We start from the raw sequence: 18,718 nt of genomic DNA on the forward strand, positions 1-18,718 counted from the left end.
AAACATAGGGGGTGTGCGGCACCCCTGTATTTGGGTGTGTCGTGATGTTCGGATATTTGTTGTGTTGCATTGCTTACTAGAGCTTGCTTTCTTGGCCCGTAGATAGATCTGGCTGGGCCGTCTTTTTGATGCGGATCCTTTGGTGGATCGCGCGCCGGCTTGTGTGCGGCGCCGCTTGCCGCTCCATGCTAGCCATGCGATCGTCTATCCGACCGGGTGGCTTTCCTATTTTTTGACTGTGGGGGCTCTAAGGCCTCCTCATCAAATTCAGGCAGTAGCTTTCGCTTTGGATAGCTTTTTGTGCAGCGACTGCCGCCATATTTGTCGGTGGTGTTGCGTACTTTGCTCCATCTGATTTTGAGTGCATCTTCCGCAGTTTTGAGCTTCCGCTTCTGCTTTTTCAGGCTATGCGTAGTGGTGACGAGCCTTTTGTGGAGGTTCTTCTGCTCCATGAGCTTATCCGGTGTAAGGTCGTCCGGACTGTTGTTTTCGCCGGGGACGGGGTGTTCGGTTTGTTTATCCAATTTGCCCTGTTCGGACGTTTGCTCGAAGGCATATTCGTCGTCCGCTGGCTCATCCTGCTCTATGGGTGGGTCTGTATGGCTGTTGTTTCTGTCGAGGCGGGGCTTGGAGCGACGCTTACGTCGCCGCTTTGGTTGCTTTTCGAGTGAATGATCCCTCGTTGCATCCCTGTGTTCCTCGTCATTGCTTCCTTTGGGTGTGTCCACCATGTATACATCATGAGATGAGGTGGTTGTCTGGTGCCTTATAGGCGTTGGTTCATGTTCATCTCCTACATCGTCGTCCATACCGTCGATGTCTTCGGAGTCAAAGTCGAGCACGTCGTTTAAATTATCGACAGTGGCTACGAAGTGGGTGGTGGGTGGGCATCGAATTTCTTCGTTGTCCACATCCCAATCCTGTCGGTCATAGTCCGGCCAGGGCTCTCCTGACAAAGAGAGAGACCTGAGTGAATTCAGAATGCCGCCGAAGGGCGAGTGCTGAAAGATGTCTGCGGCGGTGAACTCCATGATCGGCGCCCAATTGGATTCGATCGGTAGGGGAGCGGAGGGCTTGGAGTCTGGACAGGAGTCCAGCACCTTGGAGTCACGGGCTTCGCAGAGGACAAGGCTGTTGTTCGGCTTGCTCGCCATAGAGATTGTATCCCCCGAGGCAGTGTCTAACCACCTCGATTGGTGTGATCGGCTCCGAGCTAGGGGTCGGAGCAGACACAGGTGCGGCCTCCAGGGCACTGTTCGGCGGTAGAGCTAGATCACGCCCATCGTGACAGTGCGGCGCGCTCGGCCGTGGCTCGAATCCGTTGAAGATCAAGTCTCCGCGGATGTCGGCCGTGTAGTTCAAACTTCCAAATCTGACCTGATGGCCAGGAGTGTAGCTTTCGATCTGCTCCAGATGACCAAGCGAATTGGCCCGCAGTGCAAAGCCGCCGAATACGAAGATCTATCCGGGGAGAAAAGTCTCACCCTGGATCGCATCGCTGTTGATGATCGGAGAAGCCATCGGGCCTAAAAGTGACGACACAGAGGAACTCTCAATGAAAGCACCAATGTCGGTGTCAAAAACGGCGGATCTCGGGTAGGGGGTCCCGAACTGTGCGTCTAGGCGGATGGTAACAGGAGGCAGGGGACACGATGTTTTACCCAGGTTCGGGCCCTCTCGATGGAGGTAAAACCCTACATCCTGCTTGATTAATATTGATGATATGGGTAGTACAAGAGTAGATCTACCACGAGATCAAAGAGGCTAAACCCTAGAAGCTAGCCTATGGTATGATTGTTGTTCGTCCTACGGACTAAAACCCTCCAGTTTATATAGACACCGGAGAGGGCTAGGGTTACACAGAGTCGGTTACAATGGTAGGAGATCTACATATCTGTATCGCCAAGCTTGCCTTCCATGCCAAGGAAAGTCCCTTCCGGACACGGGACGGAGTCTTCAATCTTGTATCTTCATAGTCCAGGAGTCCGGCTGAAGGTATAGTCCGGCTATCCGGAAACCCCCTAATCCAGGACTCCCTCATTCCCCATCACATGTTCAGATTTCAAGGTGCAATAAATCATTGCATGCAAGTATTAAGAGAAAATTGACCAATGCATGTACTTTATGCATGCATGCATTGCAATTAATGCATTGGTAAACACAATTTTTGAGGAAAACAAGCGCATTAATTGAGTGGTTTTGCAAACTACAAAAATTGTTCCACCACTCACCATCTAACTAGGTTGGTGAGATTTTTGAATTGAGCCCTATAAACAAGAAAGGAGGTAGTACTATCATCTTGAAATTTACGAAGTTACCATAGGCACCTTGTTGTCGACGGGAACATCTCCTGACACGCGATAGACGCGAGCGGCAGTCGCCTCCATAGGTGCTTGAATGCCAAGGAGGGAGAGGGTAAAGGTTCCCGAGATGTTGAATAGTCAATGATGCATCCTCAATTACATGTAGAGGGAATTAATTGGAGAAGCATAATAGAGCCAACATGATGTGAATGCAACAGAGTTTGGACTCTCATATAAAGGTGCCCAACCGCTCCAATCCATCTACTCCTAGTCTCTGCGCAACACTGCTCACTCTAATCGAAGACTAAGTGACCAGAAGCCACAAGCACCTATGGAGGCGATGGATGCAAGAGGCAGTCGGTTGTGCCAAATCATCCAAGGCACCGGCCTGCGGCCCCGCACCACACAGCGTTTCCAGACGGTGTTGGCGACCGCCGGTGTCGTAGCCCTTGCAGACGCCGGCTTCGCCTCTCGCATGGACGACATGATGGTCAACTCCATCCGCAAGTTCACCGCCGTCAAGAAGTGCGCGGACGACCTTGCCTTACTGCTCTAGCCCGTGCACCCAGGCTCCTCATTGCCTGCCACCCTCATCGGCTTCCATGGTGGCGAACTCTTTCAAGCGCTGGTTTCTCTAGAGGTGCCGGAGGTCGTGACGAAGAATGCGCACCTTGAGGTCGTGCTCGCCGCGTAGCGCCTCGCCATGCAAGAAACCGTCGACCTTCACATCCACATTTACGAGGAAATCGTCTACATAGGCCACTACAAGGCCAGCGAGGACATAAAGACGTTGGCCTTCTTCCAGCTGCTGGAATCTTTGGACGCCATTGTTCAAAGGCATGTCGACCTGGCCACGAAATCCACTGCTACTTAGTCGCCGCTCGGTGGGGCAGTGCCCTGGGTCGAGGAGGCGGACGTCGTCGATGGATGCATCTCTTCTTCTTGCCTCCTATAAGCAGCACTGCATCGCCTCGTGGCCTTAATGTTTTATTAGTATAGTACTCCCTTTGTTCCCAAATATATGTCTTTCTAGATATTCCAGCAAGTGACTACATACGGAGCAAAATGAGTGAATCTACACTCCAAAATATGTCTACATGCATCCGTCTATTGTATTCCATTTGAAACATCTAAAAGGCATATATTTAGAAATGGAGGGAGTATATGGCATTTTTATTCTAGTCGTAACATTTTAACTGTGATATGGGGACGCAGTTGAGCAAACCGACTATCGGCAAATCCTCACCCCGCCCACCGGGCGTCGGCTGAGTTTAGAATTAGAAGAGAGAAACGAGGGAGAAGAGCTAGCTGTAGCATGGACGCTGTTGTCAGATGGGACTCGTGTTGATAGAATAGGAGTACTGAGCACTCGTACCACTTTTTTAGGGAAAAAGTAGTCGTATGTCTAGTAACACTAGTTGGGTGTGTGCGACCTATTCCTGTCATCACTTTATGTCTCCTTTTCAAACCGCAGCTACGCTTCACCGTACATTTTTTTCATGCATTTATCCTCCTATATGTACGCCTAGGCTATTTCCATGTGCTCCCTTTCGCCGACATGTGGGACATAGAGCATCTGGGTCGTAGTGCATGCATGACTCGTAGCATATGCCGGGGTACTTTACATTTCAGACCTCACGAATTACATGCGAACCCCCCACAGAAGAATAAATAAATAAATGAATTACTACATGAAACCAGATTGTTTTCCTAGAAACCAGAGCACGTTCATTAAATTTTGGACATAACACGTTTATAAAAAATGACCGGACCTAAACTAGTCTAAGGGCCTCTTTGATTCACAGGATACTGAAAAACACGGGAATGGGGAAAGTATGATGGCGATGAACCAAGACGAGGAGAACTCTAACTCAGTTAGAGGTTAGAGTTAGATACTAACCCTGAACTAAGTCTAAACTAAAGAGGTGTATGGATGGCAGGGTTAGATTGACAATAAATGTTCTTTCTCAATCATTTGACTACTTTGGACCCTATTTCTTGCTGGATTTGGTGTGGCCGGCTCTTGTGTGGCCTCCTCCCGCTCACAATTGACATAAACGAACCATCTTTACAAATCAAGCATGCAAAACATGATAAATTTTACTTTGTCCATACAAATGAGATATCCCACTTAAACATACAAGTCATCAATGAAGCTTGACAAAAAATACACTCCATGAAACAAAGCATGAGCTAACTCATCACGAAAGTCATTCACAATAGGGAGGGAGCCCGAAGCCCCTCACGCACGCAGGGAGGAGCTTGTCATCATTGCTCTAGAGGAAGGCTCTGTAGAGCCCAAGCCCCGAGAACCCCTCCGACGCTAGCACTTGCGAGTTGAGGTCGACACCGGCATGGGTAGCAAGGCTACTTGCCGACGACAGCGAACCGAATCTTCGGGCCTCTAGAAATAATGCAAGCCTGAAACTGAAATACCTAGAAAGGTGAACTGAATCTTTGGGCCTCTAGAAATAATGCAAGCCTGAAACTGAAATACCTAGAAAGGTAAACTAAATCTTTGGGCCTCTAGAAATAATGCAAGCCTAAAACTGAAATACCTAGAAAGGTGAACTGATTCTTTGGGCCTCTAGAAATAATACAAGCCTGAAACTGAAATACCTAGAAAGGTGAACTGAATATTTGGGCCTCTATAAAGATGTATTACCTCCTCAAGAAGCATCAAACAATTCCATGCGTGCACCACACATCTATACCAAGTTGAATCAGGATCTACTTTTCCAAATCCGAATTAGCGCTAGAGCGAGCAAGATCAATGATATGGTTGTGAGACAGAGAAGGAACGAACAAACTCACCCCTCTCGCGACCTCCGTGGTAGATGCGCCACTGCCACGCACGACAGAGGGAGAAAAACGACCAGTGAAGGGGGAGCAGGACGAGCTTTGAAGGCCGGAGGGAGAGGGCGGCCAGAGGAGAGAGAGGGCGAGCGGCGGAGCGGCGCTTGGGTGGGCGGGCTGATGGGGAACAGAGAGGAGTCGTGTGGGGGGGGCAGAGGGAGCAATCTGGTGCGGGCATGGGAGATTTTTTAGTTCTCTTTTAGTGGGCCCGAGGAGAACTAGCCCAATTAGAACCTCTCCATCGGGCTGGTTTTTTAGCTGGGTTAGAGCAAACTAGCTCAAACTAACCCCTCCTGTTTGGATAATTTAAGGCTATTTCAACCCAAACTAGCTCTAACTCAGGGATCCAAACAAAGAGGAGTAGTACTGTACATGCTATAGTCTGGACCATAGCACACTGTTTTTTATGGACATATCACCACATTGTTTTCTATTGCTGGTTCACTGGGTTGCCGTGGTTCACACTCCTCTGACGTGAGTAGTAGTACTACTAGTATATATTGCATGATTCTTTGCTCGTTCTTACTACTATGTACTTCGTCAACATGTGGGAGAGCCAGCATCCGGGTTGACGTGTCATGCACCAGATTAGAGTGTGGAATAGAAGGGGGGCATCACCCCGGTCGTACCGCCAGTAATTCATGACTATAGTGAGTTGTCATATCACAAGTCTTTCAGCAGTAATGTGCTGTCAAATCGCACAGCCCGACCTTTCCAGCAGTAAGTAAGTTGAATCCTCTACTCCCTCACCCTCCTCGCCTCTATTTCAAACCGCCTATGCAAAAACTGTCGCTCGTACTGCCCGGGAAAAGCCCCGCCCTCAACTTTTAACTACACAAAAATAGTTCTAGCTTGTTCGTTCTATTTAAATACTAGTACTGTATGTTCATTCACCCGTGGAGTTGTTCAATGAATGGAGGGCCGGGGAGCACAAGTGAACAATACTACTACTAGTAGTCAGTAGGAGTCGTACAGTTAGTCACCTTAAATAGAGTGTTTCTTTTCTTTAATTCCACGTACACGAATTGAAACACTTGTTGTGGAGAGAAAAAGATAATCACTCCACTATATATGTACGCAGGAGCCTGAACACTTGCTTTACTAATGTTGCTCTCTTCATTCTCTCATCCTCTCCAGATCTAAAGAAGATAACGGTAGCGATATTTTCTCTCTGCTCACCGCTGGTCACATATCCGTCCGGATCCCTTCGGCCGATGTGTGTAGAGGACTAGGTGCATCATTCACGCGGTCATCGCTGGCAAGGAAGGAAACCCACAACTGCCGGAGGGGCCCGATCCTCTACCCGTGCCGTTCTCTCCAACACAGCGCCGGCTCGGGAGGTCCTCCGACCCTTCTTCCTCCCTGACGTATTGTGTGTAGATCCGACTTGCTGCCTCCAACATCCCGACAACCCTCAGGTATAAGTTCTTCGAAAGATCCGCCAGTTTTGACACTGACATTGGTTCTTTCGTTGAGAGTTCCGCTATGACATCAAAGACAGGATTGATGGCACGCCTTGTCATCAAGGACAGTATCACCTCCGGAGGAGCCCTGGCCTCTAGCCCAACCCTCCGGCTGGGCGGCTTTACCATGACCGCCCATTCGGCCGTCAAGCCGATGATGACTTCTCTGGTCATCGAAACTTGTCTCCTTATTGACTCCGAATACTCCAATCGTATGGATCCAGCAGAGTTATCATCTTTAAACGAACTCCTCGATCGCATCGCCACCATGGGGGTCGCTAGAGACTACGATCAGATTAGGCTTAAACTCGATCAGAGAGAAATCAATTCTCCTCCGATGACCCATCATATAGCGGTCATAGAGGAGCAAAACAACAACTTTTCCCTTGTGTTGAGGACGAGCTATGTTCGGATTTCCGAACTCGAAGAGCGCGATACCTGTCCGCCTCTGAACCTAGAATCAGGCGTCGAGCCTAGAAAATCATTTGACATCCCAGAGCCCCAACTAATAAGCTTGGAAGATTTCAAACTCCGGACTCCAAATTGGGCCAAGGATCGGATTTAATGCCACCCACCCACCACAAGCAACATTCGCCAACCAATTATGGCCGTTCGGATATATGCGACCTCATGTACATACGGTAGAAGTCTCAGGAAACAGTCCATCACTTTTGGGCCAGATTCCTCCTTGTCAAAGACAAGATTAAAGATTGCCGCGATGAGGACGTGATTTCAGTATTCTGCAATAATTGCACGAACGAAGGAATCATCAACGCTATCAACCGCCATCGCATATTATAGTTCGCTGACTTGGCAACCATAGTACAGAAGTATTGCGCAATGGAAAGCGCTTGGAAAACTCAGACAGCTCGCTGGGAACCACCGGTCTTGATGTAGGGTAGGAACCCTAGGGGCCGATCTTTCACGAAAGGAGCGGATCCTGCGATGAACACAAAGAACACGAGGGGAATCACTAGGGGAAATCACAAAGGGGCACAAAGAGAAACACTCAAACCAACAAGAAATAGTAACACATATGCTAGATCCTCGAGTACATAAGAGATCACACGATCCACGGTCAACTAAGGACGATACAAGTAGCACGATCTTCTCCGTGAGGAGGTCTTGAGGTTCTTCTCTATGAGGACATCTTGAATTCGATTGGGGGATCTTCTCCGAGGAGGCACGATCTCCGAGGAGAAGGTATCCAAGTGGATGAGCAAAGCTCTCACACAAATATGAGCTAATCCTTTGCTAACCCTAGAAAGAGGTGGTGGAGTCATATATATAGGAGTTGGGGGAGAAGGGGTACATGGGCCTCAGCCCAATCATCATGCACGCATGCACGGTCCGGATGATCGGGTTGTTGGTCCGAATGATCCTGGCTTCGGGGTTCCGGATGATCTGGGACGTCGTTCGGATGGAACAGTTGTGTCGTGGGGGCTGCGGGAGGTCCGGATGTCCGGGTCCTGGTCCGAACATCCGGGTATGTCCGGATGATCCGACTTCAGGGAGACACTTCGGGTGTTCTCTGGTGGGTTAGCCGGATCGTCTGGGCTGTGGTCCGGATCATCTGGGCTGGGGCCGGATCGTCTGGACGGCGGTACGGATCGTCCGGGCTTCGGCTGACTTAGCCCTTCTTATTCTTCGTCTTCACATCCATCTTCCTCTTCGGGTTCTCCTTGCTCCTTAGCGTCTCCATGGATAAATCCTTGATACCTGAGTATGCACAGCATCTCCATGTGAGGTAGTAGCCAAGTCTCATGTGCATCAACGTGGAAGTGTGAGAGGAGAGATGTCACCTCGGTTTCGAGAGCTCTTGCACATGCTCATGTCATGGATCCGCTAGGCACTTGGTGAGATGATGGTAGGTCCATGGGGATGATCTTGGGAAGCTCCGAATCATCTCCTCTCCCTTGGGACTGATCCGACCTCGGATAGAATTCTTCATCACCATGGTAGGGCGATAGATCCTTGACGTTGAAGATGTCGCTTATTATGTACTTGTCGCGCGAGAGGTCAATCTTGTAAGCGTTGTTGTTGTAGCGTGCAAGCACCTTGAAGGGTCCATCCGCTCATGGTAGGAGTTTGAACTTGCGTTCGGTAGGGAAGCGGTACTTGTGAAGGTGTAGCCACACGAGATCACCAATGTTGAATACCATGGGGTGCTTGTTGACGTTGAGCTTGGTCGCAAGACGTTGTACTTGACGCTCGATGGTGTGCCTTGTATCTTCATGCACCTTCTTGAGATGATTCATACGTGCACTTGCGTCCATATTGATGCGCTCTTGGAGTGGTAGAGGAAGAATGTCCAATGGTGACAATGGGTTGAATCCGTAGACGACCTTGAAAGGGGGCTTGCCGGTAGTTGAGTGTCTTGCGTGCTTATTGGCGAACTCGGTGATAGGTAGACACTCCTCCCACTCATTGATGTTCTTCTTGATGAGCACATGAAGTAGAGCAGAGAGTGTGCGGTTGGTCACCTCTGTTTGGCCATCGGTTTGTGGGTGGTACACCGTGGAGAAGAGTAGCTTGATTTCGAGCTTAGCGCATCGGGTCTTCCAAATGTAGCTTAGGAACTTGATGTCGTGGTCCGAGACAATCGTCTTTGGCACTCCATGTAGATGCAATATTTCCCTACAAAAGAGATTGGCAACATGTGAAGGATCGTCTATCTTTTTGAAAGGAATGAAATGTGCCGTCTTAGAGAATTTGTCGACAACAGCAAATATCGAATCCTTTCCATTTCTAGTCCTAGGCAATCCAAGTACAAAATCCATGCTAATATCTTCCCATGGTTGATATGGAATTCGGAGAGGCATGTAAAGGCCATGGGATTGAGCTTTAGACTTAGCTTTGCGACATGTAGAGCATCCATTGGTGAAGCGGTTGATGTCGCAAAACATCTTGGGCCAATAATAGTTCTTGGAGAGCGCAACAAAACTCTTGTCGCATCCAAAATGTCCCATTAGTCCTCCTGCATGAGATTCCTGCAAAAGCAACAAACGAAGAGAAGACTCGGGGATGCAAAGTTTGTTAGCTCTCATGAGATATCCATCTTTGATGAATAGCAGTCCCAAGAGGTATGCGTCAAACACTTGGCATAAGGAGTAGAAAAAGTGGGATCATGCTCATATAAGTCTTTTATGTGCTCAAAGCCAAGAACATCCAATTCAAGTTGAGTAACAAGCATGCATATGCGAGAAAGAGCGTCTGCCACAACATTTTCCATACCTTTGATGTACTTGATGACATAAGGAAAAGACTCAATGAATTCACTCCATTTAGCATGACGCTTGTTCAACTTAGTTTGACCCTTAAGGTATTTAAGCGTTTCATGATCAGTATGAATGATAAATTCGTGAGGGCGAAGATAGTGTTCACATTCATGCAAAACTCGCACTAAAGCATATAACTCTTTGTCATAGATGGGATACTTGAGTTGAGCTCCGGAAAGTTTCTCACTAAAATAAGCAATTGGGCGCTTCTCTTGCGTTAACACACCTCCTATGCCATTACCACTAGCATCGCAATGAATTTCAAAAGGTTTTGTCAAAGTTGGGTAATGCAAACACGGGAGCATGAGTAAGCAAATTCTTAAGCTCATTGAAAGCGGTATGTTGGGATGGTCCCCAAACAAAAGGCACATTTTCTTGCTCAAAGCATACAAAGGTGAAGCTATGGTGCTAAAGGCACTTTTCCATGTTAGCATAGACATGTTCGTTTAGAAGAGTTTGCAAAATGGTTGGACATGGGTGACATGATCTTGAAGAGATTTGCTATAAACAAGGATATCATCAAAGTACACCACAACAAACTCACGAATGTAAGGGCGAAAGACATGATTCATAAGATGCATGAAAGTACCCGGTGCTTCCGCTAAACCCATAGGCATGGCTAACCACTCATACAAACCAAACTTTGTTTTGAAAGCGGTCTTCCATTCATCACCCTCCTGTATGCGGATTTGATAGTAACCACTTTTCATATCAGTTTTGGAAAATATAGTGGCACCGCTAAGTTCATCAAGCATATCATCAAGGCGTGGAATGGGATACCTATAGCGAACGGTGATAGCATTGATAGATCTACAAATCGGAGCACATGCAAAAGCTATCGTCTCGTTTTGGCACAAGAATGACCGGAACGGCACAAGGACTCAAACTTTCACGCACATGTCTGTGGTCTATGAGATGCTTTACTTGCCTTTGTATTTCTTTGGTTTCATTGGGGTTGAATCGGTAGGGAGCTTTGTTCGTAAGAGGTGCTCCGGGGATGAGGTCGATGCGGTGCTCGATGCCTCGTAGTGGAGGTAGTCCCGAAGGTAGCTCGTCAGGGAAAACATCTTGGAATTCCTGCAAAAGAGAAGACAACACTAAAGGTAGAGTGTGAGAGGTGTTAGCTTTTGGTGCGTCGTCCTTGCCCAAAAGGACATAGTGTAGGACACTAGATGGGTTCTCGCACATTCCTCTCATCTCACTTTTTGTGGCAAATAGAACTAGGTTCTTCTTGTCGCTCATCGTGGAGGCACTCGATTTGGGCTTGTGGCGCTCACTCTCCTTTTGGTTGTTCACTCTCTCACAATTATCTCCACGCTGGGTGGCTTGCTTGTCGGTGATCACTTGGCTTGGAGACATAGGGCGAAGTACGTACTCCATTCCTTTCATCTTGAAGATGTAGTGGTTTGATACGTCTCCAACGTATCTATAATTTTTGATTGCTCCACGCTATTATATATTCTGTTTTGGATGTTTAATGGGATTATTTATACACTTTTATTTTATTTTTTGGGACTAACCTATTAACCGGAGGCCCAGCCCAAATTGTTGTTTTTTGTCTATTTCAGTGTTTCATAGAAAAAGAATATCAAACGGGGTCCAAACGGAATGAAACCTTTGGGAGTGTGATTTTTTAAACAAACGTGATCCAGAGGACTTGGAGTGGACGTGAAGCCAAGTGATCATTGTGGTGCAATACCTCGGGAATCCTCGCATGCGCCTGTCCCTTTAGCACCAAAGAGGAAACGAGGACACTGCGCGCGCTGGCGCCGGCCTGGTGTCCGCCTGGCCTTCGTCATCATGGCTTGTGTCACAGGGATCTCGCGAGGTGTCCCCTACCTTTATCTCTCCGCCCCTCGCGAGCCAGCCTGGTGAGGCCGCCCCTGAGGAAGTCTTGCGTCGTCTGCCTCACGAGGGTCTTGAGTGTTCGCTACTGAAGATGGGCCGTACAGGGCCGCTGGTGGAGCCACGCTGTGGGCCGTAGGCAGGCAAGTCTGGGGACCCCCATTCCCAGGACACCGACAGTAGCCCCCGGGCCCAAGGCTCACTCGGACTTGGCTTCAAAGTGAAGCCAAGGGGCCAATGCGGAGTGCCGCAGGCCCCAACAGCCTACGACCTCGGTTGACGCATGGCGATTGATGAGACGTGGGTGTCTCCGCTTCCCCACGTTGCCTCGACAACTGCCCGCTTAACAAAAGGTTGGCGCGCTGCATTTGCCTTCTTTGCCTTCCATTGCCTTGCTGCAGATCCCCTTTCTCGCTCCTTGCTTCCAGAGACAACAGATCCACCCGGACCCTTCTTCAAGCCTGCCGCCAATGGCGCCCAAGAAAGCTAGGGCCACTCCCTCGTCGGCTTGGTACAAGCCGGCGCTCGATGCGTCGAGCGTTTCGGAGAAGAACCTTGCTGCCGTGCTCTTGATGATAGCGGAGGGTGATAAGAAGAGGAAGACTGTGCTCCGGGTTGGCTCCGATGAGCCGGAGGCCTTAGGCAGCACCTTCTACCCCTTCTTCATGAGTAGCATCGTCGCCGGGCTGGTTCCCCCCTTCTCCGACTTCTACTCCATCCTTAGCCATTACAAGATCCACGCTCTCCATCGTCATCCCAACTCCATTCTACTCCTGTCGATCTTCACCTTCTACTACGAGGCGTATGTCGGAGTGATGCCGTCTGTGGCGCTGCTGCGCCACTTCTTCCTCCGGATCAAGGAGGCCACTTCTCTAGATGCATTGGCTTCATCGCGGCCAACAAGACCAACGCCATCTCGAAGGCCGGGAAGAAGGCTGAGGGCTTCGGGGGCAAGTGGGTCTTGATGGACGCCAAGCGCACCCACCCCTGGCTGGTGCTGCCGACGGAGATGCCAGTGTTCCAAGAGGGGTGGCTTCGTGGGAAGCTTGCCGACTCCCGGGCGGCGCAGGTGTTGGAGAGGATGACCGCCGACCTGAGGCCTAGTGATTCAAGGGAGGCGAAGCTGTCGAGGGCCATGATCATCAAAGAATTCATGAAGCAGCATGTGGCTCCCCTCCAGTCGCGCCCGCGCCCCTTGTGGAAGCTTGGAGACGAAGGGGACGACCTCTGCCTGCACCCGGATGCCCTTTCTGACGAGGATCTGCGCTCGGCCCTCCGCTCCTTGGTTGCGGACGATCAAGGGTACCTGCCGGACTCCTTCATTCCCTTGTACCGCCATCCGGATGGGGCGAAGGTTTTCGCCGCCCTGCCCATCTTCAACGGGCATGGGCTTGTGCCGCCTGCGCCCTCGAATGTCCTTGCGACGATGACTCTGATAGACGTGTCTTCCGACGAGTCTCGCAAGGAGGAAGAAGAGGAGGAGGAGGAGGAGCGCGACTCGGAGGTGACCCATGAAGGGGCGGGGGAGACCTCCCCTTTGCACAAGGTAGACATCCTCTGCACCCTGCCCGATGATGATGACGAGGACGATGTCCCCCTAGAAAGAGGGGAGCTGCATGTGGCTGGGGGCTACATGAGGTCCAAGGTCAGTCCCCGGAGGAGGTCACCGGCCGAGATTCCGACAAGGGGAAGGTCGGCGCTGATCTCCCAAGACGACGCCCTTGTTCAGACGCTGCCTGGAGCTGCTTCCGGCTTATCTGTTGCCCCCTCTTCAGTGCCTGGAGGCCGCACGCCCGCGCCTTAGGCTGCGAGGCTCTCAGGCTTCAAGCTTAGGAAGCAGAGAGACTACGCCACGGTGGACCAATAAGTATTCCCGTCCTGCCTTGTTCATGCTTCTGCTGCTGATTCTTGACGCTTCTCCGTTGTGCAATTAGGCTGACGTCCACGGCGAAGAAGAGGAAGGAGGAAGCGGCGGTACTACTCGGGGCCAAGTTGCCTGCAGCAGCCGCACCTTCCTCCGCGGGGAAGGGCACACTCGCGCTTCCCCAGCCGATCATTCTCGCAAGACTTGGGGGAGCGTCCTTTGGAGGAGGCAACCCCCACAGCCCCGCTGGCTCCGGAGGTGCCCACGTTCGGCTCGGTAGCTGGGGTCCCGCAAGATCAGGAGCTTCTAGCCTCTCAGACCATGGTGACGACGTTGTCTCCTCCTCCTTCTTCCGTCGCACTGCTAACCTTGGATCCTTCCGCCTCCCTTGATGTCCTAGAGCGTGCTCTCTCCGCGCTGACCCTGCTGTGAGAGGATCTTCAAGGCGCCGACCGTCACCTGTCGGCCGGGCGCCTGGAGCTTATTTCTGGCTAGCTTCACTCCGATGCGTCCGTATGGGCGGCATTGAGCCGAGCTGCGGAGGTCTCCAAGAAGGACGAGCAGGTTGCCGCCCAAGCCGCTGCTGCTCGTGAGGTGGCGTTGAAAGACGTCAGGCCACCGAGGATCGTTGTCAGTCGCTGGAGACCGTGCGCAATGAGCGCGCAATTGAAAGTGCGTTATATCGACTAGAGGGGGGGTGAATAGGCAATTTTTATGAAATTCTTCACTGAGGAATTTGCCGATGAGGAAATTCCTTAGCGAAGAACTACTAGCAGCGGAATAAGTACTCAAAAGTAAACATAACAGAATACAAGCATAGTCATCATGATGAAATGAAGACATGCACAGAGTACAGGAAGCGTAATCACAGGATAACACAGGATGAAGACAAACAGACTGAAGAAATTGAACTGAGGAAATTGAGAAAGTCTTCAGTCAAAGTCTTCAAACACAGATATGAGGAAATGAAAGAGTTGAGGAAATAGAACCAGTAAGCTTCGTGAAGACAATGATTTGGTAGACCAGTTCCAACTGTTGTCTCAGTTGTACGTCTGGTTGGAGCGGCTGAGTATTTAAACTGGAGGACACACAGTCCCGGACACCCAGTCAAGGACACTTAGTCCAAGACACCCAGTCCTCACCGCATTCTCCTTGAACTAAGGTCACATAGACCTCATCCAATCACTCGTGGTAAGTCTTCAGGCGACTTCCAAACCTTCACAAACTTGGTCACTCGGCGATCCACAATTCCTCTTGGATGCTCTAGACCATGACGCCTAACCGTCTGGAAGAAGCACAGTCTTCAAAGGTAACAAGCGTCGGATCCACTCAGGATCAATCTCTTCAGTGATGCTCAATCACTTGGGGTTTGTAGGTGTTTGGGTTTTAGGTTTTTGGTTTTTCCTCACTTGATGATTTTCGCTCAAAGTCCTTGGAGGATGGGTTGCTCTCAAATGACAAGTGTCAGTTTCTCTCAGAGCAGCCAACCAGCTAGTGGTTGTAGGGGGCGGCTATTTATAGCCTAGGGAGCAGCCTGACATGATAAGACATAAATGCCCTTAATGATATGACCGTTTGGTGGATATATATTTTGGGACAGCTGGTGCATAGCACAGCAACGGTCGAAATTTTGAGTAGTAAAATCCTCAGGGCTATCATGTTCCTCACTGTGTAGGCAATCCGCACTGGCGAATTCCTAACTCCTCAGTCAGGACAAATTCCTCAGAGAACAGAAGAACTTCGTCTCTGTCACTGAAGAAATTGACTGAACTGTATGAGATTTCCAATGGCTTCACTCGAAGGGATTGGTAGATGTAGGATTTTGAGTTGAGCATCACGTGGAAATTTTTCCTTAGTATTTTCTCGACCCCCTTTAACAGTACGGTGTTTCCTATGACTCAAGAAAGAGAAAAACAAAACTATGAAAACGAAAGTCTTCAAGCTTCATATTCCTCGCATGAATATCAAGTCTTCACGGACACACCAATTTCTTCACTTTCAAAGTCTTCATGAAAGTCTTCAGAAATACCAAAATCTTCAGTCGAAGATGTTCATTTTTAGGGGTCGACTTTTCCTATAAATATCAAACTCCTCATAGACTTATAGACCTGTGTACACTCACAAATGCATTAGTCCCTTAACCTATAAGTCTTCAATACACCAAAATCACTAAGGGGCACTAGATGCACTTACAATCTCCCCCTTTTTGGTGATTGATGACAATATAGGTTAAGTTTTCAACGGGGATAAACATATGAAATGTAACTACTGATATTGAGGAATTTGATTGCAAGATATAAAATAACTCCCCCTGAAGATGTGCATAGTGAGGAATTTGCTTTTGAAGCAATGCACACTTGAAGAGTTGAATCATGGAGATCTCCCCCTATATCTTGTAATTCATACACGCATTTAACATATAATATGAAGAATTTGAAATGCATGATGAAATATGGTGCCTGATGAAATTCAGCATGCGTGCAATAATATTTAACGAGGAATAAGCATGCAGAATAGTGCATCAAAAGTATCAGAGCACAGTGCATCAAAAGTATCAGGGCACCATCGGGTTTAAGATTATAACTCGATCCAGTAAAGTTTCAGAAGAACGAGAGTTGTAACTTAGCAAAAAAAATGCCCATATAGTAGACCCGCTTGAAGACTAACTCATATTTCTCCCCATTTGTCATCGAATGACCAAAAGGTTCGAAAATGAGGACTAACGCCCCTGAAGATAATCATGTTGATGAAGGAGCGCCAGCATTGTTAGGGTCGTTTGTTGATGTAGGGCCTACCGCAGTGTCGTCCAAATCTTCATGTTCATTAGTGTCGCATGATGAAGAAAATGAGTTAGCCACCAGAGAAGGAACTTGGACCTTCTTGAATTTCTTAGGTGGAGGTGCAGACCAGTCAAAATCTTCTTTGAGACCCATGTTCTTCAGATCTTCTTCACCATATAGATGTGACAGGATTGCCCAGGTGCGACTGAAGACTTGATGGAGGTAGTAGTGGTTTTTCTTCACTGCATTGTGTGTGGCAGTCATGTTGTGAAGAAGTGAACCAAACTGACGCTTAACCCATTTGTGATTTCGATCCACCTTCTGGTGAAGACTAAGCAGAAGTTCACGGTCAATCATCACGCGCGGAGCAGTGGCTTGAGGAGTGGACTTGGGTGCATTGGCAGAGTCATGTGTGGCAGAGTCATCATTGGTGGAATAAGATGCAGCTTTGCGAAATTGACCATCCAACGGACGAATGCCTTCATCTATTACAGCTGGTGCCTTGCCCTTTCCATCAACTGAGGAATATGTCTGCTTGAGGACTTCAATTGGGGGCAAGTAGCTGAGGTGATTCTGGAAATCAGCTTTGTAGTTGAGTGAAGACCTTGTTCTGAGGAATCTCATAATCCAAGGTGCATAAGGCTTCAGCTCAAACGGAGACAGTGCAACATTGGCCATAGTCCTCATGAAGAAATCGTGATAATTGACAGGAATGCCATGAACGATGTTGAAAACCAGATTCTTCATGATGCCAACGATTTCCTCATCAGATGAGTCGTGGCCTTTGATAGGACTGATTGTCCTCGTAAGAATACGATAGACAGTTCTGGGCACGTACAGCAATTCCTTCACAAGGAATTTGGTTCTTGGTGCTTGACCTGGCTTCAAAGGTTTCATCAGCACCTGCATGTAATGATGTGTGAGCTCAGGTTCACTGTAGATGCAGCGAGCTTCTTCAAGGGGAGGACTGAGTGGTAGAGCACGAAGCAATTCAGAGGCTGGTGCAGTGTAGTGAGTGTTTTCAGACATCCAGTCCAGCACCCATGAATTCACATCTTCAGCATCTCCGGTGATGTGCAGCGTTGCATAGAATTGAAGAATCAGTTCTTCATTCCAATCGCAGATGTCAGAGCAAAAGTTTAGCAGTCCAGCGTCGTGAAGAACACTCAGGACTGGTGCGAAGCATGACAGAGATTCCATATCCACGTGAGGAATATGCTCGTGGTAGAAGATCTTCTCCTTGTTGAACAGCACCGAGGAATAGAAATTGGCTTGACTGGCAGTCCAGAAACGCCTCTTCCTAATGCGAGTAGAGTCATATGGGTTGTAATCTTCGAAGAAGGCGTGCTCACTGAAGAAATCATCAGCCTTGAACTTTTTCTTGCGTGAGAATGGATCCTTTGGCTTCGGCAGAGGAGTGTCAGTGAGTTGCATCACGACCTCAGGAATCTCAATTGCAGGTTCTTCAGGCTGAGGAATTTCTGGTTCCTCCTCAGTGGCAGTCTGTGTAGTTGGTTGTTCAGCAGCAGCAGTTTCTTCAGCGCTAGTGGCTGGAATTTCCTCATGGACAGATGTAGTGGGATGAGTTTCTTCAGAGCCCAGGTGAACAGTTTGTGTGGGGGACTGAGGAATTTGCTGTAGAGGGGTGAACATTGGAGAGTTTGGATGCTGACTTTCCCAGAATTCATCACTGATTACGGGTGTGGAGCAGCCAATGTCCACATCTTCATCTTCATTTCTTCAATGCCAGCCTCTTCAGCTGTGAACTGGGGCACAGGCGAGGAGATGATAGGTGTTAAAGGGATCGCATCCACTTCAATTTCTTCATCCAATGGTTCGGACGAAGCAGCAGAAGGAGTTTCTTCATCAGATCCGCTGGGGATCACATATTCTTCATCAAAAGGAACAAGGTCCTTTGATGGCCTGGTTGAGATGGGAACAGCATCAATCGGTTTTGCAAATGATCTTGTCATAGGCTTCATTTTCTTCGGAGCTGAACAATCTGAAGCAGCTGATGCTTTCCTTTTCTTCACTGCAGCATGCTCGGCAGCCTTGGTCTTCTTCACATCTGATGCAGATGGAAGGATTGGAGGTGAAGTTGGTGCAGAAGCAGCTGAGGAATTTGGTTGATTTTCTTCAGGCACAATTGATGCAGTTTCCCTGAGTTCTTCAGTTTCTTCAGGCACACCACTAGTGGGTGCCCTGGCAATTTCTTCAGCGGCTGGAATGCAGTCATCAGCCCTGGAACTCACATTATCTTCAGCAGCCTGATTGTCATCAGCGATGCTGGCATTTTCTTCAGTAGGCTGAGCAGATGCTTCAGCCTGAG

Source organism: Triticum aestivum, chromosome 2A (assembly GCF_018294505.1).
Source record: "Triticum aestivum cultivar Chinese Spring chromosome 2A, IWGSC CS RefSeq v2.1, whole genome shotgun sequence".
In the NCBI taxonomy this organism is placed as follows: domain Eukaryota; kingdom Viridiplantae; phylum Streptophyta; class Magnoliopsida; order Poales; family Poaceae; genus Triticum; species Triticum aestivum.